The sequence below is a fragment of the Lissotriton vulgaris genome, chromosome 3_2, assembly GCF_964263255.1.
Source record: "Lissotriton vulgaris chromosome 3_2, aLisVul1.2, whole genome shotgun sequence".
In the NCBI taxonomy this organism is placed as follows: domain Eukaryota; kingdom Metazoa; phylum Chordata; class Amphibia; order Caudata; family Salamandridae; genus Lissotriton; species Lissotriton vulgaris.
The window spans coordinates 197,599,287-197,620,285 of record NC_141690.1 but is presented as its reverse complement, the minus strand read 5'-3'; the positions used below and the strand labels follow the sequence as shown (position 1 = coordinate 197,620,285).

The 20,999-nt window shown below is 50.9% G+C and overlaps 1 protein-coding gene across 1 annotated transcript in view; it reads right to left on the bottom strand.

Annotated features, from left to right (window-relative positions):
• LETM1 (leucine zipper and EF-hand containing transmembrane protein 1) overlaps positions 1–20,999 on the bottom strand; it is a 733,094-nt gene that overhangs the window by 157,539 nt on the left and 554,556 nt on the right. The gene's annotated exons all lie outside the window — the stretch shown is intronic.

The following is a 20,999-nucleotide window of genomic DNA, read 5'->3' as shown; positions in this document are numbered from 1 at the left end:
TACCTTTGCTACCACCTCTGACATAGATATTATATATATCCATGGAGAGGGGTAAATCACTGGTTAGTCTTATAAGCTGAATATCTTTTTGGTCAAGTTCCACACATTTTACAGCGATTTTTAAGGACTGCCTAACCCATATAGTAAGGCCCCCCATAGGCCGCCCTTTTGGGCCCTTGACAGCAGGAACATGAAAGTTTACATACCCCAATGCAAAAGTAGGTTCACACGCCCAAGTCTCTTGGAAAATACAAAGGTCATAACTATTTATAAATTCAAACCAATCTGCGCTGTCCATTTTGGAAGATATACCAGCCACATTCCATGACAAAAGATTCCCTGAAATAGGTGTCATAGGAATACCCCCTGTAACCTGGTCTATGGTTGTTATATTAGATACCCCAGGTAAATTACCACTCAAAAGTCCCAGAGAGCTAGTTGTTGGAAAATTACAAGCTAAATCTGGTGTACTTTTGGCACAAACAGGCACGGTCACAATATTACAGGTAAATGGTTGTCAGTCGCATTCGCTTAGGTTAGATAATGAAGAGAAACGATTTTCCAACCCCAGACCCCAGTCCACTGAAGCAACGTCCTTCCTCCCCCTCTTAGACACAATGTTCCATTTGGTTCTTAAAATACTTGAGTTTGGTCCGCTTCCCTTTCTTGGATAGAAGAAGTCCAAAGTCAATGGAACAATTGAAGTTGTTCGCCTTTGAGGTGGTAAGATGTTTGGTAGGATGTTGGGCAAGACCCCAGGGTCAGAGAAGTGGAGGACGACACACTCCCCTTTAAACTTTTTCTCCCTATCCCCGATCCACTGTACCCTTCTCGCTTTAACGAGCTCTTCAGAAAGTTGCTGCTTTCCCCAGGGAGTAATTACCATGTTGGTGGTTAACCATGATAAAGACTTATTTCTTAGCGAAGATGATGTTTCCCGCTCGCCTTGAGCCAAGGGAGGAACATTGGCAAGGACAAGTACCAGTGGGGAAGCTTCAACCACTAGTTCGAAAGTCCCCTTTTCAATGAGCGGGTCTTCAGCGGCAGGGGCAGGGAGCGAAGTAATATGAGAATCACCTGGTAGAATGTTATTGCTTGCCATTAGGGGGTTTGGTACAGGAACAGGAACAGGGATGAGACCACTAACAGCTGTAATTACTGATGTGTTTACAGATTCCTCAATCCTTGCAGAGACATTTTCTGGAAGTTTCTCTATATCACCTATAGATTTTCGTAGTAGACCTTCCAAACGATTAACCTCAGAAGTTAGCTTATCTATTTTGCTAACCAGGGGTTTAACCACACCTTTAATTTTTGTGTCCATCAGAGCCAGTAATTTATTAAATTGGGCATTCGATAGTGTAATGAACGCTTCACTAGTCAGATCATGCTCCTCTTCCTCAGAGTGTTTCCTCGGGGGGTTTGCTACTCTGTTCTTAGCTGACCTGAGACATTCCTGTTTCCCCGGAACGGGTGCTGGAGGGGAGGTAGAGTGGTCCTGACTAATAGTTGTATCAGCCAATACCTCATTGACACTCAGGTCTTCAACTCCCGCAACGGTACCACTAGGCTGGATAGTAATGGTATCTGGAAACAGGTCTGGTGTAGCACTATTGGTGCTATTGTTAATTAGAAGGCCAAAGGGGTCATCAGCCTCGATGTCAATGAATGGAGATTGAGCAGAGGAGTCTATTCCCAAAGAGGCTCTTCTGTCAATATTAATTTTTTCGACTACTTGCACCAGATAATTTTCGATGGAATTACTAGGAGTGGTTAACTTTTTTGGAGGCATTATGCACTTTATAAACAACCAAACAATCAAAGTCAATGTGACTTACGTAGCAGTCTGCACGGCAGATGTTGAAGCGCAGCAATGTCAGCTCCAAGGCAGCGAGCCAAGAGACCAGGCCCAACCCAACCTTGTCCGACCTCAGACGGCCCGCCCTTTGCCCGGGCTTAGCCCCGGGCGTCCCGCTCGCGTCCCGCGAGACGGGGGTGATGCGCTATTTGAGCGCCTCCAGGCGCGCTGGTGACGCTGGTGACGCGGCGTGCGCCGCTTGGCCTCCTGGGAATTGTAGTTCCCTCAACCGCGCTCCTCTCGGCCACCTCGTACTCCCAGATGGCAGTGGAGTCGGGCAACGCGAGGCGGGAGGCGGGAGGGCAAAGCAGCAGTACGCGATGTTTTCCTTCAGGTCTCACTTCTCTGGACAGCTACAGCAACAGCGTTTTGCCGGAAAAGGTTCCCCCCCTCGACCGGGGTGATGCGCTATTTGAGCGCCTCCAGGCGCGCTGGTGACGCTGGTGACGGGGCGTGCGCCGCTTGGCCTCCTGGAAATTGTAGTTCCCTCAACCGCGCTCCTCTCGGCCACCTCGTACTCCCAGATGGCAGTGGAGTCGGGCAACGCGAGGCGGGAGGCGGGAGGGCAAAGCAGCAGTACGCGATGTTTTCCTTCAGGTCTCACTTCTCTGGACAGCTACAGCAACAGCGTTTTGCCGGAAAAGGTTCCCCCCCTCGACCGGGGTGATGCGCTATTTGAGCGCCTCCAGGCGCGCTGGTGACGCTGGTGACGCGGCGTGCGCCGCTTGGCCTCCTGAGAATTGTAGTTCCCTCAACCGCGCTCCTCTCGGCCACCTCGTACTCCCAGATGGCAGTGGAGTCGGGCAACGCGAGGCGGGAGGCGGGAGGGCAAAGCAGCAGTACGCGATGTTTTCCTTCAGGTCTCACTTCTCTGGACAGCTACAGCAACAGCGTTTTGCCGGAAAAGGTTCCCCCCCTCGACCGGGGTGATGCGCTATTTGAGCGCCTCCAGGCGCGCTGGTGACGCTGGTGACGCGGCGTGCGCCGCTTGGCCTCCTGGGAATTGTAGTTCCCTCAACCGCGCTCCTCTCGGCCACCTCGTACTCCCAGATGGCAGTGGAGTCGGGCAACGCGAGGCGGGAGGCGGGAGGGCAAAGCAGCAGTACGCGATGTTTTCCTTCAGGTCTCACTTCTCTGGACAGCTACAGCAACAGCGTTTTGCCGGAAAAGGTTCCCCCCCTCGACCGGGGTGATGCGCTATTTGAGCGCCTCCAGGCGCGCTGGTGACGCTGGTGACGCGGCGTGCGCCGCTTGGCCTCCTGGGAATTGTAGTTCCCTCAACCGCGCTCCTCTCGGCCACCTCGTACTCCCAGATGGCAGTGGAGTCGGGCAACGCGAGGCGGGAGGCGGGAGGGCAAAGCAGCAGTACGCGATGTTTTCCTTCAGGTTTCACTTCTCTGGACAGCTACAGCAACAGCGTTTTGCCGGAAAAGGTTCCCCCCCTCGACCGGGGTGATGCGCTATTTGAGCGCCTCCAGGCGCGCTGGTGACGCTGGTGACGCGGCGTGCGCCGCTTGGCCTCCTGGGAATTGTAGTTCCCTCAACCGCGCTCCTCTCGGCCACCTCGTACTCCCAGATGGCAGTGGAGTCGGGCAACGCGAGGCGGGAGGCGGGAGGGCAAAGCAGCAGTATGCAATGTTTTCCTTCAGGTCTCACTTCTCTGGACAGCTACAGCAACAGCGTTTTGCCGGAAAAGGTTTCCCCCCTCGACCGGGGTGATGCGCTATTTGAGCGCCTCCAGGCGCGCTGGTGACGCGGCGTGCGCCGCGTGGCCTCCTGAGAATTGTAGTTCCCTCAACCGCGCTCCTCTCGGCCACCTCGTACTCCCAGATGGCAGTGGAGTCGGGCAACGCGAGGCGGGAGGCGGGAGGGCAAAGCAGCAGTACGCGATGTTTTCCTTCAGGTCTCACTTCTCTGGACAGCTACAGCAACAGCGTTTTGCCGGAAAAGGTTCCCCCTATGGGGTGAGGCTCTTTTGATTGGCTGATGCCTAAGTTTGGTCTCTTTTACAAAAAGAGGATGATATGCTACAAAAGGGAATGAGGCCTAGGCCTTTTCTATCTCTTTTGTACCTACTGCTATGGAATTTTTGTTACTGAGACTCCCATTCTGACGGCAGGGAATGATACAAAAGCATGGGAATCTATGAAAGTTCCAATACTGGGGCAATATCTTTCTTAACATTCAGCGGCTGGTGGCACAGATGGATGCAACTGAGTGCGGGGTGTGGTGGGAGGGGGGTAATCGGTGGCAGGCAGTGTCCTCAATATTTAGAAGGCTTTCAGGACTGTTGATTATATTTCAAGACCATCAAGGTGATGGAGAATGTATCTGAATTAATAGGCCAGAGGTTGCACACTGCACCTGGTCTCTGCTTACTAGTTTAATGGCACAACCGCCAAAAGCCGCACTGCCATGTCAGGCGCTCTGGCTGTGTGGAACTGTTCAAGGGATCTGCATTACAGGGCACTGGCAGAGTCGGAAGTACGCATACTAGATCAAAAGCATGCTGGAGGGTCCCAATTGGGATAGTATGGGACATATATATGGCGAAAATGGAAACCATAAATAATACACAGGCTGACGTGAGCATGTTAAGGATTACTCCTAACAACTCCAGACATGTATGTTTTTGAAAGGCTGCCCCGCTGACAGATGTCCATTATGACATAAGATTCTGCTTGCTTAACAAGAAGCTTATTCCCGACTCCCTTTGGACGCGTGACTGCATTGTTGCTTCGTGCTTTCAGTTGGTATTTTTAATGTTTGCAAATGTTGGTCCTACTGCTATACTCAATGTGATGCACATAAACTGGTTGCAAGGATTGGTATGTGTAGTATTATTCAATAATCATTTGATGATTGGCATAAGGTTGTAAAACTCAAAATAATAATAAAGAAATATTGGTAAAAACTTGTAATAAACAAGTAAATGAACAGATTGTTGTGCGACTACTGCATAGACTAATGTGTAGTTATGGGGCACAGGTTACTATGCCATAGGAGGTCCAGATGCTATGCAAGATCATAAAAGAAATCTGAAGCCCATATCTTGTGCTTCGGCCATTGATCGCAGTTTTTAATAATAATAATACTGACATTTCTAAAAGCGCTAACAGCTACCTCACACGGAGGTGTCCCGGCGCTATGTGAGCAGCTGGATGTAAATGGAGTGGTTTAGATTTTTTGATTAAAGCGCCAAGTCTTTAACTGCTTCCTAAAGCAGATCTCTGAAGTGGCAGAACGAATAGACCGAGGCATAGCATTCCACAATTTTACCGTCCCAGCGGAGAAAGTCCTACCCCCAACCCGAGTCTTCAAGGCTCGGGGAGCATGTAGCAGATTCAATGTATTTGAGCGAAGAGACCTCGCCTGCTGGTATCGGGGAAGTCTCAGTTTAAGATAGTTAGGACAGTTACCCTGAAGTGCCCTAAAAGCCAGGGTCAAAGCCTTAAATTTGATCCTACTGGCCACTGGCAGCCAGTGCAGATCGCGCAGATGCGAAGAGACATGATGTCTAAACGGCATATGTTGGATAAGCCTTGCAGCTGCATTTTGCACGGTCTGTAATCGCTGGGTCAAATACTTTGGCAAACCAAGATAGAGGCCGTTGGCATAGTCCAGCCTCGATGTAACAGTCGTATGGGCTACAACTTTACAGCAGTCTTCTGGCAGCAAGTCAAGAAATTTACGAACGTTTTTAAGTTTATTTAGGCACCCAGCTGACACCAGCTGGATGTGAGCAGAAAAGGATAAACTGTCATCCCATCTCACCCCCAGATTTTTTGCACTATTACTGGGGAGAGGCGGAGGTCCCATTTCAGACGGACACCACAGATCTGGCGGGGGTCGTAGGCCTTTCCCAAAGAAAACCCCCTCGGTCTTGCCTGCATTCAATTTTAGCTTGTTGGTGTTCATCCATATTGCAATATCGCGAAGGCATCCCTTTAAGTTACTAAAAGCTTCCACCGACAGTTCTGAATATGGAAAAACCAGCTGTGGGTCGTCTGCGTAAAATTGCTTTGACACCGCAATTCAGGGGCAGGAAATGCCCCCGCAGTGCGGGGGGGGGGGGGGGGGGCACTTTCTACAGATAATTAAGGGGGCCCCGGGCCCCCTCAGCTCTTCGGGGAGAGAGGCTTGCTGAAGCAAGCCTCTCTCCCTCTAAAGCAGGTGCAGGCTGTCTGCAGCCTGCTCTGAGCCCCTCCCGCTGACTGAAGAGAAACAATGTATCAAGTTAAATTGTTTCTCTTCAGTCAGAGCGCTGGAGGCCAGAGGATGGGGGTGGGGGCCCGGAGAGCAGGAGGCACTGGGAATGAGGGCTTCCAGAGACCTGCATGTAACTTCCCACAACCAGTTTGTGGTTAAACGGTAGCTGAGGTTGAACGCTAGTTGTGTGGCTAATTAAGGGTGTGCACCTTTTATTCTTCCAAACAAACCAGTAGTATAGTATTTGAAAAACATGGGATAGTAAGACTCCTAGCTCTGATTGGTCCTCGTGAAATGACAAAGCACACACAGGAAACGGACAAGAGCACTCCCTCTCCCAGATCTATTATGAACCAGTATTCAGTATAGCAGCTAGGAGATTAAAGAAAGATAGCTCAGCTGCTAAAGGCCTGCTGCAGAGTTCCATGCCTAACCCTTGTAAGTGACAGTTTCGAGTGAAGTAGGTAAAACGAGCACCACTGACTTGCAGAATCATCACATATCAGTGAGGCACCCACAGATAATTCAATATACGCTCTATTTGGTATGTAGATGATAGTTGTACCCGTACAGGAGGGGATGACTTTCTTCTCTGGCCCTCTCTCCCCAGAGGGAGGAGTCAGTCCCTCTCCCTGCGGAGGGTGATGTCATGCAAACAGTATTAAAACACCTCCTTTTGGTTTGGCGCTGTCATTTCTGCCTGGAACACACTGGGGTCATCAATTCTTTTCCCCGCCCCTTGGACTGGCACATCCCTCACTCCTGAGTGCCTGTTTGTACTTTCACCTAAGGTACTCACTCCAATCAGAGAGTAATGCAGGCTTTATCGCCAGCTCTTCAGTGCAATGGACCCCCCCCAAACACACATCCCTCAGGAACTTGTTTCAATTCCACCGCCACTGGCAGGCAACTACTTTGACTGTATTCCCAGTCAGATATATTCATTTATTTGCGATTTTATACCGTGGACTTAATGCAGCGAGTGGCAGAGCGCTTTTATAAGAGAGGAAAATGTATGCTGACTATACAAAGGCATTACAATGCGAATTAATTGTATGAATTGTACAAAAAGTATATATATATAACTGGCAAGAAAAGCTATTTATATATAGAAATGCAGAGTGGTCCTCCCAACAGATGTAGTACCTCTAGAATAAGTACATTGTGGAAAGAACCCGGAATTTTGAAACGGGTCCCCAGAGGAAGTGGCGTTGGAACAGATAAGATTTCAACTCTCTTTTAAAGGTCAGGACTGGTTTTAGGTCAGTGCGACCCGTGCGGCCGCCCTGGGCGCCAACCTGGAAGGTGGGGCGCTGTGTTTAGCAATAACTTAGGATGTAAAAGCATTTGATGCAGAGTTCCTTGTGCGACCAGATTTCAGGCAGCAATTAAAATGTCGGGAGAATGGTGCAAGGTAGAAAAGGGTGCAAGTCAGGGGTGGAGTAGGGTGCAAGGCAGAGGGGAGAAGGGTGCAAGGCAGAGGGGAGAAGGGTGCAAGGCAGAGGGGAGAAGGGTGCAAGGTAGAGAAGGGTGCAAGGCAGAGAGGAGAAGGGTGCAAGGCAGAGGGGAGAAAGGTGCGAGGCAGAGGGGAAAAGGGTGCAAGGTAGAGAGGAGAAGGGTGGTAGGCAGTTGGGAGAAGGGTGCAAGGCAGAGGAGAGAAGGGTGCAAGGCAGAGGAGAGAAGGGTGTAAGGCAGAGGAGAGGAGGGTGCAAGGTAGAGAAGGGTGCAAGGCGGAGGGGGAAAAGGGTGCAAGGCAGAGGAGAGAAGGGTGCAAGGCAGAGAGGAGAAGCGTGCAAGGCAGAGGAGAGAAGGGTGCAAGGCAGAGAGGAGAAGCGTGCAAGGCAGAGGAGAGAAGGGTGCAAGGCAGAGGGGAGAAGGGTGCAAGGCAGAGGGGAGAAGGGTGCAAGGCAGAGGGGAGAAGGGTGCAAGGCAGAGGGGAGAAGGGTGCAAGGTAGAGAAGGGTGCAAGGCAGACAGGAGAAGGGTGCAAGGCAGAGGGGAGAAAGGTGCGAGGCAGAGGGGAAAAGGGTGCAAGGTAGAGAGGAGAAGGGTGGTAGGCAGTTGGGAGAAGGGTGCAAGGCAGAGGAGAGAAGGGTGCAAGGCAGAGGAGAGAAGGGTGCAAGGCAGAGGAGAGGAGGGTGCAAGGTAGAGAAGGGTGCAAGGCGGAGGGGGAAAAGGGTGCAAGGCAGAGGAGAGAAGGGTGCAAGGCAGAGAGGAGAAGCGTGCAAGGCAGAGGAGAGAAGGGTGCAAGGCAGAGGGGAGAAGGGTGCAAGGCAGAGGGGAGAAGGGTGCAAGGCAGAGGGGAGAAGGGTGCAAGGCAGAGGGGAGAAGGGTGCAAGGCAGAGGGGAGAAGGGTGCAAGACAGAGGGGAGAAGGGTGCAAGACAGAGGGGAGAAGGGTGCAAGACAGAGGGGAGATGGGAGATGGGTGCAAGGCAGAGGGGAGAAGGGTGCAAGGCAGAGGGGAGAAGGGAGAAGGGTGCAAGGCAGAGGGGAGAATGGTGCAAGGCAGAGGGGAGAATGGTGCAAGGCAGAGGAGAGAATGGTGCAAGGTAGAAAAGGGTGCAAGGCGGAGGGGGAGAAGGGTGCAAGGGGGAGGGGGAGAAGGGTGCAAGGGGGAGGGCGAGAAAGGTGCAAGGCAGAGGGAAGAAGGGTTCAAGGGGGATGGGGATGAAGTTAAAAATGTGCTGCCCCTGGAAACATTTCTGCGGGCTCCCATGGCAACGCACACTACTTTGTGAGAGAGAGTGGGAGAGAGTGGACAGAGAGTGGAGAGAGTGAGAGAGTGGAGAGAGAGAGAGAGAGAGTGGAGAGAGCCAGTGGAGAGAGAGAGAGTAGAGAGAGAGAGTAGAGAGAGAGAGGGTGGAGAGAGAGCGAGTGGAGGGAGACAGTGGAGAGAGAGTAGAGAGAGAGAGGGTGGAGAGAGAGAGTGGAGGGAGACAGTGGAGAGAGAGTGGAGAGAGAGAGAGTGGAGAGAGAGAGTATACAGAGAGTGGAGAGAGAGAGTGGAGAGAGAGTGGAGGGAGAGAGGGGAGAGATTGGAAAGGGACAGTGGAGAGAGTGGAGAGAGAGTAGAGAGAGAGTAGAGAGAGAGTAGAGAGAGAGTAGAGAGAGACAGTGGAGAGAGAGTGGAGAGAGAGAGAGACAGTGGAGAGAGAGTGGAGAGAGAGAGAGAGAGAGAAGCGAGAGTGGAGAGAGAGAGTAAAGAGAGAGAGTGAGAGAGTGGAGAGAGAGTAGAGAGTAGAGAGAGAAGGGAGAAAGAGAGAAGAGAGAGTGGAGGGAGACAGTGGACAGAGAGTGGAGAGAGAGAGAGAGAGAGAGAGAGAGAGAGAGAGAGAGAGAGAGAGAGAGAGAGAGAGAGAGAGAGAGAGAGAGAGTAGAGAGAGAGTAGAGAGAGAGTAGAGAGAGACAGTGGAGAGAGAGTGGAGAGAGAGACACAGATGAGAGAGAGTAGAGCGAGAAAGTGGAGAGAGAGACAGTGGAGAGAGAGACAGTGGAGAGAGAGACAGTGGAGATGGAGTGGGCAGAGTTGAGGGAGAGAATGGAGAGAGAGAGATAAGAGTGGAGAGAGAGTAAAGATGGACTGACTCAGAGACTGAATACTGACTGACCGAGAGACTGACTGGCTGAGAAACTGACAGAGAGACTGACTGACAGAGAGAGAGACTGACAGACTGACTGACTGAGAGAGACTGAATGACAGAGAGAGAGAAAGAGAGAGACTGACTAACAGAGAGAGAGAGAGAGAGAGAGAGAGAGAGAGAGAGAGAGAGAGAGAGAATGTGATGGAATTTGGGTCACAGTGTGTATTAAGCTATGCAATGCCACTTAAGATTGCTATTGTCTACTAGCAAAAATGAATTATCAAAATGTGCTCTTAGTAGTTACATCTGCTTTTGAAATACTGCATTGTCGCATTGTCTAATGTTTTAAAAAGGAAACAAGAAGGAGCAGTGGATGCACTTTTGTCAAAACTGAACGGTGAGTGGGCCCGGTGTTGTATATCATGACAGGAGTCTGCATCAGGAAACCCACCTAAAATTGGGCAAACTTCCCCGGCCTACTGATGGCAGGGACCCTGTAATGAATGGACCACCACCTATGATAGCCTGCTGGCAGACTAAGCCCAACCTTTAACTCCACCATCCAGTGTTACTTACAACGGCTGGATTGGTGACAGTGGCGTAACAAGACGCCCGCATCCCCTGCAGTATGGCGGGTCGCTGGCCTGAGAGCTCTAGACTGGCACGGAGAATGGGAGGGGGGCCCCTTCCATGTAGTTTGCAGGGGGGCCTCCTCAAGTTTCATTACGCCACTGCCCCAATTTGCAATCAGAGTGAACAGAGGAGCTAAGTAAACGTTAAAAAGTAGGGGACTAAGTGCTGATCCCTGGGGAACACCGCACCAGAGCTGTTTTGGTTTAGAGGAAAAAGGACCTAAAGCAACTTTCTGGGAGCGGTTGCTTAAGTAGGAGTGTAGCTAGGCCAGTGCCATGTCTTTCAAGCCAACACCCCCAGTCTCTGCATGAGTCTGACATGGTCAACAGTATCAAATGCAGCAGATAGATCCAGGAGCACCAGCATTGCTGATGCCCCTGAATCTAAAGCCCATCTGATTGACTCAATGAGGGCGGTCTCGATGCTGAAGCCAGCTCTGAAGCCAGATTGGGTTTCATGCAGAATGGCATTTTCAATAAAGCAGTCCAATTGGCGTTGAACCAGTTTCTCCAGCATTTTTCCTGGCGCTGATAATAAAGAGATGGGCCTAAGATTACTAAGGTCCGCTGAGGCACCGTTAGGTTTTTTTTCCCAAGGGGAGTAAAGTGGCATGTTTCCAGCAATCAGGAAACACCCCAGAGGCAATAGATGTAATCCAAATATGAGAGAGTGTTTTTAATAGAGAGCAGGACATCACATTCCATAGCTTTGGAGGACAAGGGTCATCGGGGGCCCCCGATTTACATTTTTAAATTTCATCCAAAGCCGAGATAGGATGGAACTGTGCTAAGGGCGGGGCGGGAGCATTGACCAGAACCAAGTCAGACCTTACTGTTGCCACAGGGTCCGAAAAGGTGTCATACACTTTTACAATTTTATTATCAAAGAAGTCCGAGATATCTTCACATAGAGCCAATGACGGCGTAACTTCCGTCTCGATTGCTCTCGGCTTAAAAAAAGACTGAACTATCTTAAAAACTTGTTTGCTAGATTGGTCCGTTTTCTGAATACAAGAGGCAATAAATTGTTTTTTGGACGTTTTTATCAATTTATGAAGTCTGTGGAGGGCTTTTTTATAGCATGTTTTGGCTATCTCACAGTAATTTGCTTGCCATTGTCGCTCCAGTCTCTTACAGTTACTCTTTTCATTCCTCAGAGCCTTCGAGAACCAAGGGGCTGATGGTGATTCTCTACGTGACAGACAGTTTTGCTGGAGCGACAGCATCCACTGTTTTTTCCATCCATTGATTTGTTGCCAGTGCGTCTATATTTGAGTCTGTGGTAAGAGCTGGAGGATCAATAGCCAGGGCAGGGCCTAGGGTGTCAGCTGATAGATTCTTCCACTGTCTACGACTGAAAGAGCGTCTACTACTGGCCTGATTAAAGAAAGATATTTTTGCTGAAGAAGAGATCAGGTAGTGATCAGACCATACCAAAGGTTGGGGTGTCTCAGCTATTACTTCCTGCATATTTGAAAAAATGAAATCAAGAGTATGTCCTGCCCCATGAGTGGGATCAGAGATTATTTGTATTAAGTTTGCTGCTTCCAAAGTTGTAATTAATTTGGAGACCTGGGGCAGATGGGCCTATCTACATGGACATTAATATCACCCAGTACCACAAAGTGAGAATGAGCTAGAGATCTTTGAACAATGTAATCAGAGAGCTCACAAGTACTTTCTGAAGAGCAGTCGGGGGGCCTGTAGATAATCAGCCCCGCTAGAGATACCTTGGGGTTTACTTGAAGGCAGAAATAAAGATCCTCAATGCCTTGTATGCCGATGGACGTAGAGGAAGTTAGGGCATAGCTTTCTTTGAAAATGAGAGCCCCTCCCTATTAGAGAAAATTATTTTAAAGCCTGTATGGGACAGCTAATGAAATAGAGGCCATGTTATCTTCTTTCAGCCAGGTTTCCGTCAGGAATAAGGCATCCCAGTCTGAATCTATGAGCATCAGCCAAATATCATCTGCGTGCCTGGGGAGAGATCTACAATTCAGTAAGCCCGCCCGGAACATCGTCTTTGGAGGGCCTGCTACAGGGTTAGATTTATGTTGTATTATCGGGTGGGCTAACACAGATACAGAGTCCATTGCAATACCACATAGTAGGCACTCTGGATACAGCTCAGTGCTTGCAAGGTCAATTCTCCTTGCCCTACACTGCTCAGCTGTATTCATAGCAATTAAATCAGACCTGGACCAGTATACCCTCTCAGTTTCCCTGCACACACCGGCAGCATGGCTGGCGCTGGCCGCGATCCAGACGCGGACAGGCGCGCGGCCGAGCCCCCATCTCCCTTTTGCAGGCAAGAACAGGAAGTGAGGCCAGTGAGGGGGAGGAGTCGCGTTCCTCCGTTCAACCGGCACCAGCAAGCCGTGACGGACCGGGGAGCGACGAATGACAAGGGAAAATGGAATGGGGATGTGCAAAGAAGCTAAAGTGCACAGTAATTAAAAACAGAACGCAATTTGCAGTGAGTAAAAAAGTTTTTCCAATCAAACTTTCAACTTGATTTAAAAGCTACAGCCAGCACCACTTGCACGCGCTACTGGCATCTGCACGGCCGAGCCCCCATATCCCTTTTGCAGGCAAGAAAAGGAAGTGAGGCGAGTGAGGGGGAGGAGTCGCGTCCCTCCGTTCAACCGGCACCAGCAAGCCGTGACCGACCGGGGAGAGTCGAATGACAAGGGAAAATGGAATGGGGATGTGCAAAGAAGCTAAAGTGCACAGTAATTAAAAACAGAACGCAATTTGCAGTGAGTAAAAAAGTTTTTCCAATCAAACTTTCAGTAATTAAAAACAGAACGCAATTTGCAGTAAGTAAAAAACTTTTTCAAATCAAACGTTCAACTTGATTTAAAAGCTACAGCCAGCACCACTTGCACGTGCTACTCACTTTTGTTTATCAACTTTATGTACTGTATGCATAACTAGAGTCATTATCTAAGCAATACATGGAAAGGGGCGACCACTCGGTCCCCCCGAACGTATGGTTGGGTGCCCCGATCCTCCCGGGAAACCATTTTGGGCGGGAGGCGTGTCTCGGCTGGTATGCCCGAAGCGGCGTAGCCGGGGCGCACCTTTTCCCGCCCAAGAGGGGTTGTCCTAGACACCTACACCGATGGCCACGCCCAGTAGGCGTACCGGGGGAGGGTACACGCCCTCCCGAAGAAGAATAAATAGAGCGGGAATCCGAAGAAGAGTCCTCTTGTTCCTGTGCTTGGAAGGCTGCACCCACTCGTTGCTCGTGAGCCCTCGACGGAACAAGGAGCAATTTTGAGAACTTGTAATTCTTGTGTTTCTCTTTCAGTGACTTTACAGCGAAGGATCCAGGACCGTGTTGATCGACTCGGAGTGGATAATCGAAACCATGTCTGGCGAGAAGGCAGGAAAGGGTTCCGAGACAGACCAGATGCTTCGCATGTTGGTGAACAGAATGGCGAGAATGGAACGAAACATCGGACAAGTCCCAGCGCTTGGTCGTGATTTGGCGGGCGTCAAGAAGCAACTGGCCGCAATGAACAAGCCTGGTAACCCGAAGAAGGTAATAGGCCCGGCATTGCCGGGAGTCGTCCCGAGGGTAGAGGGAAACGGGTCAAGAGGAGGGCGGTTGCAGGGGAGGTTCAGGTCCCTGAGGTGCCCCCGGTCATCCCTGCCATACCAGCTGATGACCCAGTACCAACCCCAGACGCGGGTCAACCGATTCCAGTTGTGATTACGCCCGCTAACGATGAGGATATGCCTCCTGAATTGGCCACCCAGTTGGCCGCATGGCTCAATAAGAAGGCAGGGGGTGCTACGGCGCCCGGAGACACGGCCGAAGAGGCCAAATTACTAATCCAGCAGTTGCGGCAGTCGCGAGATGCCGCGAAGGCGAATCTCCCTCTTGTTTCCCCACAGGTGACACCGGAAGGACCGGCAGCTGGTCTCGAGAAAACGGCGGGAACAACGACCGAACCGGGTAAGCTCGCTTTGCCAGTGGCGGGGGAGGGCTCATTACCCTCAAGGCGGGAGAGGGTGGTTCAACATATCCAGATGGCCACGAAAGAATTGACATGGGCAGACAAGTATGTCAATATGTTTTCGTTGTTGACTGACCATCGCGAGATGGAATATGCTAAAACACAGAAAGATTTGTGGCACCCGAGCGTCTGGCGCGCCAAGATGGTGGAGTTCAGGGTGGAGGAGACGATAACGAATTGGGCGAAGGCCTTTGCAATGTTTACTGCGATTATTGGTGAACGTAAGCCCGAGGTATTGACCGAACTGTCTTGTTATCAGGCACGTATAATGGATTTTTATGAAATGTATGAGGGGGACGAATGGAAAGGTTACGACATGAAATTCCGTAAAGCGAAAGAGTATGATTCCTCTCTGACATGGGATTGCCTCGACTCAATTTCTTGGCATAAGCAGCTCCTGCCTGGGACGGCAGGGACATCCTCGCCAGGTGGGAAAGGGTCGGGGGTTTCCTGCCAAAAGCCCGCGGTGCCCTTTCGAGCAGGCACAGGTGGTGATCACCAGCCGAAAACCGGCGGGAATGGTGGAAAGCGGGGGGTCTGTTGGGGCTTCAATAGAGGCAACTGTAACAGACCGCAAGGTACATGTAGGTTCAAGCATGTGTGTGCGGGTTGTGGGAATTCCTCACACCCGGAGAGTTCATGCAGATCGAAAAATAGCGGGTCGGGAGGTAAAGGAGGGTCCAAGCAAGACTGAGGTGGATTGTTGTGTACAATTGCCTACTCCCGTTGATCTCATGGCTATGACTTCTTGGTTAAACAAATACCCTGATTATGTCTCTGCTGGGGTGTTGCGGAAGGGATTCTTATATGGCTTCCACATCCCGGCGGGGGATTTTCGTGGGGAACCTTTTTGTAAAAACCAGCTTTCGGCACAGCATAATCCAGGTGTGGTGGAGAGAAAAATTGCTAAAGAAGTGAGCCTAGGCCGAGTGGCTGTGCCTTTTCAGCGCCCGCCAGTGGCGGATTTCATCTGTTCCCCATTAGGGGTGGTCCCCAAGAAGGACCCGGGGGAGTTTAGGCTGATCCATAATCTGTCTGCTCCAAGGGGTTTCTCGGTAAACGATGCTATTGACCCAGAAGTTTGTTCAGTGAGGTACGCATCATTCGATGATGCCGTCACCATGTTAAATCGCCTGGGCCCCGGGGCGCTGATGGCGAAATCAGATATCGAATCAGCGTTCCGGTTGCTCCCGGTACACCCACAGGATCAGCGTTTGCTAGGTTTTGCGTTCCAAGGACGTTATTACATGGATAAATGCATGCCGATGGGTTGCTCCATTTCTTGTGCCTATTTTGAAAGATTCAGCTGTTTTTTAGAGTGGGCATTCACCGAGGCCACAGGGCATAGGCATGTTATGCATTACCTAGATGACTTTCTGTTCTTGGGAGCAGCCGGCGACACGAAATGTGCGCAGGCGCTACAGGACTTTTGCATCCTCATGAGGGAGTTTGGAGTGCCATTGGCACCAGGTAAGACGGTTGGACCATCTACTTCACTGGAGTTTCTGGGAATTGAGCTCGATTCTGTGGAGGGATGTTTCCGTTTGCAAGTGGGAAAGGTAGCTAAATTTAGGGCTTCCCTGGAACTTTGCCTTAGTAAGGAGAAAGTGACCCTGCACCAGTTACAACAAGCAGTGGGTCAGCTTAACTTTGCCTTGAGAGTGATACCAATGGCCCGCCCCTTTTTCACGCTCTATTGCACAAGCTATGGTTGGTCTCAAGGAAGGACACCACCGCACGAGACTGTCTGCAGAGGTTCGCCAGGATATGCGCATTTGGTTGGCATTTCTGGCGGACTTCAACGGTCGAGTAGTGTGGAACAAGCCGCCAGCGTCTTCGGACGAGCTGGGTTTGTGGACTGACTCGGCGGGGAGCGTGGGATTTGGCGCCATCTTTGGTAATCGATGGTCGGCGCAAACATGGCCGACGTGGTGGCACACAAGCGGTCTCACAGGTAACATAGGGTTCCTTGAGCTATTCCCTATTTTTGTTGCTCTGATGGCATGGCCGGACGAGTTCAGAGACCGCTCTGTGGTATTTTGGTCTGATAATATGACTGTTGTCGAATGCATTAACAATCAGGCAGCACGCTGCAAATGGATCTTGAGATTGTTGAAGGAAGTTGTGCTGCTTTGCATGAGACTGAATGTACAGTTCAGGGCGAAACATGTGCCGGGTGTACTGAATCATGCGGCTGATGCACTCTCTCGTTCACATATGCAGGCGTTCAGGGGTTATCTACCTACAGCGGACCTAGCGGCGGCACCATTCCCCGAAGCACTCTGGCTAATCGGTGCCCCGGATTACAAGACCTCGTGGCAGCAAGCTTAGCCCCCGGGACGAGGAAGGCATACGAAGGAGCGTTTCGTTCCTATTGTGCATTTTTGGGTCCGGCAGGGAATCAGAACTGGGGTCAGGAGGATTCCTTCCTAGGGTTCCTGGTAGCACTGCACAGAGAAGGCCGATCAGCGGCGACGGCCAATAGACACAGGGCGGCCATCTCATTCATGGCGCAGGTGCATGGCATCAAAGACCCAACAGGTTCCTTTTTGGCGAAAAAAGCCCTTCGCGGCTGGCAGCGCCTCGAGGGTCGCAAGCAAGACGAGAGGCGCCCGATTGGCTTAGAAAGGTTGTCCCTACTCATGGCGAAACTAGTCACGACATGCTCCTCCCAATTCGAAGCAGTTCTGTTCCGGGCAGCTTTCGCATTAGCGTTCCATGGGGCTTTGCGGGTGAGCGAACTGGTCGCAAGGAATAAGAAAGATGTGGAGGGAGGCTTGTGCAGGGATCACATTCTAATTAGGGGGGATTCGATGGTAGTCACGATAGCTAGGTCCAAATCTGACCAGGGAGCTATGGGAAACAGTGTTGTTGTCCAGCGCATGCGAGGGTCCCCCACGTGCCCGATAATGTGTATAGAGGAATACTTGGCACTGAGGGCGGATACATGGGGGGGGGGGGGGGGGGGGGGGGGGAGTTTGCTGAGGCACATCAATGGCACCCCACTGACGAGGTTTCAGTTCCAGAGGGTGCTAGCACTGACAATCGCTGCGGTGGGCATGGACCAGTGCGATTTCGGGACCCACTCCTTTAGGATAGGGGCGGCCACTGAGGCTACAGCCAGGGGTCAGAGTGCAGAAGAAGTGAAACAGTTGGGACGATGGTCCTCGAATTGTTTCAAAAGGTATGTGCGATTGCACATGTTGTGAAGTCAAGTGACATGCACTCACGCTTCTTGTCTTCTGTTTGATTTACAGTTTCGCGAGCATGTCATGCGGGGCGGAATTTGCAGTCGACCCAGTACCAGGGGACAAGCGGTCATGGATCACCGTCTGAGGAGAGAGTGGTTTGGGTCGTGGGCCACTCATACGTGAGGCGGGCCGGGGACGTATTCAAAGCAGGTGACGCGACTCACGCAGCTGGGGAATACCGGTACAGAGTGGCCTTCCACGGAAGGGGCGGGCTCTGTATTGACCAATTCGAATCTTTTGTTGAGGGTCTCTTAGGGCGGCAGAGGTCACCGCCATCTGTAGTCATAGTACACCTGGGGGGCAATGACTTGGTGACTCTGGGTAGACGAGTATTACTCGAGCAAGTTTTGTCTGCCGTTAGCTGGTTGGCAAAAAGAATCCCGGGGTGCACGATTGCCTGGTCCCACATGATTCCCAGAAAGGTATGGCGGGGGGGCCTTTCAGTGTCAGCACTGAACCATTCGGTGAAGAAGGTTAACAACAAAATTGGTAGATTGTTTCGCTCTGCGCAGTTGCATAGCATTCCTCATGGGTGTATTCGGGGTGATCACATGTATCTGAATGATGGGGTTCACCTGTCCCGGGAGGGGAATGTTTTACTCATAGGAGACTTCATAGCATGGCTAAGGGGTTTGAGGAAGCATGACCTTTAGGAGGAGTTTGGGGGGGGGCCGGATAGCTGGTCAACTATCCGGCCTGTGGCGGTAAGGTCATGATCGGTGAGCAGTAATTTCAAGGTCCCTCGAGGGGGGCGCCACCCACTATGGATGGGAGCGCCCGGGGGGAGGCGGCCATTGGCCCCTCCCACTGGGAGGCGGCACCCACTAAGGATGGGTCGCCTAAGGGGAGACGGCCATAGGCCCCTTCCAGGGGAGGAGGCGGCTATATGCCCCTCCTACGAATTTCCCGGGGCCCGGATATCCGCGACGGCGGATGTGATAGAGAGTGTGGGGGTGGGGGAGGGGGTGGGGGGGGGGGGGGGGTGCCGAGTCCACGCTGTCCTTCCTACAGATACCTCACACTGGTGCTCAGACGACCTTTAAGATGGCGTCGAGCGGAAAGGGGGGCCCCCGACAAGACAAGGGAAATTAGAGTTGGCAAAGAGGGTACAGTCCTCTGCGCGGCCGCCACTCACACCGTGAGGGCGAGAGTTTTTGGTAGTAGGGATCTGACACCGGTTAAGACCTTGCCGTTGGCCCTTAATGCTAGGATGTACAATTTTAATTTAGAATGTATGCATTCGCAGGATGTTAGACTCGGATAGGAAACCTTTGTATTAGAGATTTGTTAAGGTTAGCCAAAGAACATGTCTTCATCGAAATGTAATAAATGAAAATTGTACATGATTATGAAACTTTTATTTAATGTTTTAAATTTTGTTTCATATTTTAATAAATACGGCCGGGAGGGTGACTCCCTCCCGCCTTCCAAAAGTTCAGAACTGCGTCTGACTTCCCATCCTTGGGGATTGTGTTGGGAGGGGGTGACGGGCATCCCGGCCATATGGAAAGGGGCGACCACTCGGTCCCCCCGAACGTATGGTTGGGTGCCCCGATCCTCCCGGGAAACCATTTTGGCCGGGAGGTGTGTCTCGGCTGGTATGCCCGAAGCGGCGTAGCCGGGGCGCGCCTTTTCCCGCCCAAGAGGGGTTGTCCTAGACACCTACACCGATGGCCACACCCAGTAGGCGTACCGGGGGAGGGTACACGCCCTCCCGAAGAAGAATAAATAGAGCGGGAATCCGAAGAAGCGTCCTCTTGTTCCTGTGCTTGGAAGGCTGCACCTACTCGTTGCTCGTGAGCCCTCGACGGAACAAGGAGCAATTTTGACCCACCCACCAGCCCCTTATGGCAATGTTTGGTTTTGCAATAACGTTTTTGCTCTGATAACCCCTTTTTTCCCTCCGTATAGAAGAAAAATGAATGTCTAGATTGAGGATGTGACTTCTGTCTGTAGGATACTGTTTTTTCTTCTAGGAGTAAACAGCTTGATACAATTAGACAGGCTGATATTTTCTTCCTTAGTAGGTGAACAAATGTCGTATTTATTTTTTGGTCGGGCGGTAAGGTCATGATCGGTGAGCAGTAATTTCAAGGTCCCTAGAGGGGGGCGCCAACCACTATGGATGGGAGCGCCCGGGGGGAGGCGGCCATTGGCCCCTCCCACTGGGAGGCGGCACCCACTAAGGATGGGTCGCCTAAGGGGAGACGGCCATAGGCCCCTTCCAGGGGAGGAGGCGGCTATATGCCCCTCCTACGAATTTCCCGGGGCCTGGATATCCGCGAAGGCGGATGTGATAGAGAGTGTGGGGGTGGGAGGGGAAGCCACGCTGTTCTTCCTACAGATACCTCACACGGGTGCTCGGACGACCTTTAAGATGGCGTCGAGCGGAAAGGGGGGCCCCCGACAAGACAAGGGAAATTAGAGTTGGCAAGGAGGGTACAGTCCTCTGCGCGGCCGCCACTCACACCGTGAGGGCGAGAGTTTTTGGTAGTAGGGATCTGACACCGGTTAAGACCTTGCCATTAGCCCTTCATGCTAGGATGTACAATTTTAATTTAGAATGTATGCATTCGCAGGATGTTAGACTCGGCTAGGAAACCTTTGTATTAGAGATTTGTTAAGGTTAGCCAAAGAACATGTCTTCATCGAAATGTAATAAATGAAAATTGTACATGATTATGAAACTTTTATTTAATGTTTTAAATTTTGTTTCATATTTTAATAAATACGGCCGGGAGGGTGACTCCCTCCCGCCTTCCAAAAGTTCAGAACTGCGTCCGACTTCCCATCCTTGGGGATTGTGTTGGGAGGGGGTGACTGGCATCCCGGCCATATATGTTTCGTGTTCATGATGTTGACGTTTTTCTTTTCTTTCTTGCTCTCATATGAAATAGATGCTTGATAAGGGCATTTGCAATGGTACACATGGAAACAAACTTTCTACACCTACCCAATACTGTAGTTGGCTCTGAAACCTTTCTTCTATTCTGAATTTACCTTTGTCCACAGACATAAAGAGTCCCATGAAATAAGGCAGTCGCCATGGCCAACCAGGAAGATAGAAAAACACCTGCTGAACGACCTGAAGACTTCTTCTGGGCACTCAGTGCAGGATAACGAACCTGAAACCGATAACAAATTCCTGCCTCGAAAATAGTTCATGTGAAGATTTTTTTTTTCTCGCTGTCCCTCTAATGAAAATCGCAAATGCCAAATTAGAAAAGTGCAGCAGCTAAACTCCACTCTTTAAGCAAATATTTATTGTCCAAAATATTGCACATGATTGAATGCAACAAAGAGCAATTTAGCCAAACCTGAAAAATTTTAATATATTATGGTAATTCTGGATATGTTTGTGTAGGCTGTTAATATAACAAAGAGCCATGCTTCAATCTTAAATTAAATTTTGAAGCCGCAAATTTACTTCCTCGTCACTGAT